The following is a 5,529-nucleotide window of genomic DNA, read 5'->3' as shown; positions in this document are numbered from 1 at the left end:
TTAGTTTTGTAGCAAAAGATTTTCCATCTACAGTTACCACCTTGAAAGGAACTGACATTACAATGCTGACAAAATCTTCCAGTTCCTTTTAAATCTTGGGCAGCCAAATCAAGACATCAGCACTGAGGTAAGTCCAACAAGTTCCCTCAAAATGGAAAATTATGCATGAGTCATTAAAGTATGAAGTTGGCTTCCCCATTTAAAAATTAACCAATAAAGAAAAGATATCAATTTTGGTTGACGTGGTTTAAGGAAAATCACATGTGAGAATAACAATGACCTTATTTTTACCATGTCATCATCAGTCATTGACAAGAATTTTGCCAGCAATGATGCTATTTACATTGTGGGTGGTAGTAATCAATGAGTGAATATGGACTTCTAATAATCAGCAATGAAAGGTAGTGTTAACTATTCCGATGCTTCCATTACAACCCAATCTTTTCACTAATCAGTAGATCCAATGGACCTGCATTGGGGATAAGATCACTAAAGCACTTTTCCAAAAATGAAAACACCCTTCTGGTATCTTTCACAACAAGATATTTTGAAGCACTCATTGTTAGAAAAGATAGGTTACCTTGATCTCTAGTCACCAATTTATTTTCCTCAAAATAAACTTACATCTTCTTCTAATTTTTAAGCTTCCTGATTTTACAACTCACCTTTTAAGTTAATTTTAATATTTATTATTTGTATGCTATTGTAATCTTTTATTCTATCTTCCCAAATGTTTAGGTTTTTCAGTTCTTTTCATTTATTTCTTAAATTTCAGCATCGTAATCAGCTTTAGTTCTTTCAGAGTTGTGTTTGAGTTTTATCCATGTTTTTCTCTTTATATTTTAACTTTCTATTAAACTGTTCATTTTTAAGCTTCTGTGGTTTTGTATAATTTGTTTTATTTCATCAATGTTTTGTTTATTCATTTATAGCTCAACCTTTTATGTGGCCTCTCTTTTTGCTTCTGTTATTTTTCCTTTATACCTTTATCTCTTAATTTCTGCTCTTATTAACATTTTGCCTCTTTGAGTTCATCTATTTATAACATCCTCAGCATCTTGATGTTGGTTGTTCCTTAATTTTTTTTTCATACCAGTCCAGGAACACCAGGTTAGGGATATTTACAGAGCAGGCACCTCAACACCAGAAGTAATAAGCACTTATTTGTTTCCACTCATAACCCTAGCTGTCTCTCTGGCTTTAATGAACTTCTTGTTCCCAAAAATGTTGTTCCAGCCCATCCTCTCCAAATCATACACTGAGTAAACTGGAATACGCATAGGCTAAAATTCCTCCCTATAAGCATTAAAAGTACTATGCAAATGATTAATTTACATCGCTGGAATAATGTTGTTTTCTTCTATCCAAAACTTACTTCTTTTCTGATTATAAAGATAATAGTAAATTTAACCAGGTATGTGAAAGATCTCCACAATTAAAATTACAAAACAGCCGCTGAAGAAAGATGGCGGAAGAAGAGCAAAGAAAAAGGATTCCATTGGTTCCAGAAAATCTCCTGAAAAAGAGGAAGGCTTATCAAGCCCTCAAAGCCACACAGGCAAAGCAGGAGCTTTTGGCCAAGAGGGAGAGGAAAAGAAAAGAATTCAGGTTTAAGCGACTGGAGTCCTTTGTGCACGATTCCTGGCGGCAGCGACGGGATGCAGTCCGGCTCCGACGACTGAAAGTGAAACCTCGTGCTTTGGAAAAGCCAGACAAGCATTCCTTGGCCTTTGTTGTACGGCTCCAAAGGATTAACGGGGTGAGTTCACTGGTGGAGAGGACCATTGCAAGACTTCGCCTGAAGAAACTGTTCAGTGGCGTCTTTGTCCAGGTCACCCCCCCAAACCTAAAACTGCTGCGGATAGTGGAACCTTACGTGACCTGGGGATTTCCAAATCTGAAGTCTGTCCGGGAACTCATCCTGAAACGTGGGCAAGCAAGGGTCAACAATAAGAGCATCCCTCTGACGGACAACACCGTGATTGAGGAGCACCTGGGGAGATTTGGTGTCATCTGCTTGGAAGACCTCATTCACGAAATTGCCTTCCCGGGGAAGTATTTCCAGAATATTGCGAGGTTCCTGCGCCCTTTCCAGCTGTCAGTGGCCCGTCATGCTAGCAAGAACAGAGTGGGCTTCCTCAAGGAGATGGGCTCACCTGGCTATCGGGGTGAACGCATCAATCAGCTCATCCGCCAGCTGAACTAGACCCAGGATATCTGAAAAGATGTTTTTTTGGAATTATTATCAAGTATCTTCAGAGAAGATTTTCTTCCTTATCCCCGGAAATTGGAAAGGGCAGATCAAGGGAAAGATAGTTGCGATCATGGCAGGCACCTCATCCCTACCCCGTTCCAAGGAGAGGTTCCACTGTCTTCCATCTTGGGTGCTACCTCCTCTGCACTCAGCACTGACCATTGAGGAAGGAGTCTTCCTTTGTCACAGCTTCTGTCCTGGCATTTGATTTTGGCGAATGACTGGCCGGAGCATCTGTCAAGATTTCCCAAGACTTGAGGACTGCCAGGGCCTTGTTTTGAAGAGACTTGAAATACAGTTAGGAAGCGGAGCACCAAAACAGTGCTCAGCTGTGTCTGCTGTGGATCCATGTTCCAGCTGCTCAGTGACGACTGCAGGCACTCTCACTTGGCTGGCTCTCAACGTGTCTGATGGCTTTTCTGTTCTAGCTTGCAGCTGCTGTACTCCTTTACTTAGCTCAGAATTTTTCAAAGGAAGGATCCCTTCACCGGGCAAACACATACCCAAAATTTTACTTGGAATTTCAGGGAGCTCATAGAACCCCTCTCAGGCAGCTGAGCCCCCGGGGCGAGGAAGTCCGGCTCTTAAGGAGGGTTGGTCTCCCAGGCCTTCATCTTGCTAATCTCTGGTTCCGAATCCTGCAGAATACCGGAGTTCACCAAGGTGGCTTTTTCCCATCAAGCCAGTTGGGTGTTTTCCGCTAGCACACTGGCAGCCCTTGTGGCTTCTTGTGCCATCTGTAAGTCTGGAAGTGCCCACCCTTTCCCCCTCTGGCTTGGAGGTTGAATTTCCTGGTTTCCCTGATGATGAAGCATCAGATCAGGAAGTGGCGAACCATTTTCTCAGTTTGGTTTGAGTGAAATTAGCACTGTGGCTTTTTAAGGCCCCAAATAAACAGCTTAGTTGCACCTTTTCCTTTCATATTCTAGACCCCAGAAGTCTTGCTCTTTATCCTGTTGATGACATAATAGGCCAGCAACAAGAGTTATGGGGAAATTAATCCTGGGGAGGGAGGGGTTAGTCAGTCAGTACATCTTTGTCTTTCATCAGCGGTCCAGCCCTAAATTGCCTCAGCTTGTGATCTAAGCAGTTGGTGAGGATGTGCCAGGCCTAAGTTAAACAGGAAAACCTGCTTTAGGGCTGTGTTCCTGGGTCCCTTCAAATCAACTTTGCTTTAATTTTGGCTCATGGAACCCTTAAACATAGCTGTGAACTGAGTTAGCAGTAAAACAATGCATTAAAACATGCCAGGTTGTGAGGTAATTAATTAGGATGGTTGGCTCCAGAGTTCACCTGGCAGAAGATGTCACTCTTATACTGTAAAACATTGTGAAATCGGATTACTTTAAAATGATGTATTACCAAGTCATGGAAAAACAGTCGTGAGCCTGAAAACACAGGCCTTGTACCTCAGACCTGTCATACTGAATACGAGGACAGGCTGGGGTCGTGGCACAGTGGGTTAAGGTGGCTGCTTGCAATGTGGACATCCCATGTAGGGGCACCAGTCGGATCCAGCCTGCTCCACTTCTGATCTGGCTCCCTGCCACCCCTGTGAGAGACCTGGATGGAGAGTGCTGGGCTGCTTGCTTTCGCCTGGCCCAGCCCAGCTGTTGCAGCCATTTAGGAAACAAACCAATGGGTGGAAGACTGACCTCTCTCCCCCTCTGAAAAATATTTAAAAAAAAAATACAGGAACAATGTCTCTGCTCTTCTGCACAATGAAGCTGATACCCTCTAGCCAGTCTGGTTATTGAATTATGCCAAATAGAAGTAAGTGTATAGTTCTTTGTGAATAAAAAGTTTTCATAAGAAAAAAAATTACAAAACATTAAAGAAAGAAATAGAAGACACACACACAAATGGAAAAATCTTCATGGTCGTGGACTGGAAGAATTAATACCATCAAAATGCCCATAGATGAAAAGCAAAATAGCATCACAGTACCAGATTTCAAGACATACTACAGGGCAATTATAATCAAAGTAGCCAGGTACTGGCTGTAAACCAATGGAACAGAATAGAAACCCCAGAAATTAATCCACACATCTACAACCAACTAATCTTTGACAAATCAGGTAAAATCAATCCCTGGAGAAAGTACAGTTTCTCCAACAAATTGTGCTGGGAAAAGTGGGTTTATGCATGCGGAAGTATGATACAATACCTCTTCCCTATACTTTACACAAAACTTAAAATAGATCAAGGATCTAAATCCACCATCTGGTACCTTCAAATTACTAGAGAAAAACATTGGGGAAACTCTGCAAGACATTAGCATAGGCAGTAACTTCTTGGAAAAACACCCCATAAATACAGGTTATCAAAGCAAAAAATAAACAAATGGAATTATATCAAGCTAAGGAGCTTCTGCACTGCAAATGGAACACTAACAAAGTGAAGAGGCAACTGAAAGAATAGAAGAAAATATTTGCAAGCTATGCAACTGACAAAGGATTAATATCCATGATTTATAAAGAGCTCAAGAAAGTCAACAACAATAAAACAATCAAGGTAAGAAATGGCCAAAGGATATAAAAAGGCTTTTTTCAAAGGATGAAATACAAAACCCACAGACACATGAAAAAATGCTCAGGATCATTAACCATCAAGGAAATGCAAATAAAACCCATACTGAGATTTCACCTCACCCCAAAAAATCAAAAAACAATAAATGATGCTGAGGATATAGGGGAATGTAAACTAGTACAACCAATATGGAAGACAATGTGGAGACTCCTCAGAGATCTGAAAATAGATACACAGTATAACCCAGCCATTCCTCTCCTGGGAATCTACCCCAACAAAATGAAATAAGCGTATGAAAGTTATTTGTACCTTATGTTTATTGCAGCTCAATTCACAATAGCTAAGATATGGAATCAACTCAGATATCCACCAGCTGATAATTGAATAAGGACAATACACACACGTGTGCGCACATACACACACACACACACACACACTAAGGAATATTATTCAGCCCTCTACATTTCAGTGTATTTCCTTCCTCTCGGACTTTATCAATGCACATAATCATGTGTTTTTCCTTATGTAGTGACATGGCCTGTATTTTCCCACTTACTAACATATGGTTATTCTTCTCCTTTAACTTAAAAATCCTCACAAGAATTAGTTTTAATGCTTCTTGTCTTAGTCTCTTTGCTGTTGCCATAGCCAAGCACTTGAAATTGGTAATTCATAAAGAAAATAGGTTAATTTTGGTTCATAGTTCTGGAAGCTTGGAAGCCTAAGATGGCATGTACTTGGTTCTG

At 40.8% G+C, this 5,529-nt stretch overlaps 1 pseudogene across 1 annotated transcript; it reads left to right on the top strand.

The window, feature by feature from the left end:
- The first annotated feature begins 1,420 nt into the window (after positions 1-1,420).
- Positions 1,421-2,574, top strand: LOC149126577 (large ribosomal subunit protein uL30-like 1 pseudogene; annotated as a pseudogene). The gene has a single exon (XR_016233903.1). The product of XR_016233903.1 is annotated as a large ribosomal subunit protein uL30-like 1 pseudogene (transcript).
- Positions 2,575-5,529: the final 2,955 nt, after the last annotated feature.

Source organism: Oryctolagus cuniculus, chromosome 5, assembly GCF_051225735.1.
Source record: "Oryctolagus cuniculus isolate XC-2025 breed Fujian yellow rabbit chromosome 5, ASM5122573v1, whole genome shotgun sequence".
Classification (NCBI taxonomy): Eukaryota; Metazoa; Chordata; class Mammalia; order Lagomorpha; family Leporidae; genus Oryctolagus; species Oryctolagus cuniculus.
This window is presented reverse-complemented; position numbering and strand designations above follow the sequence as displayed.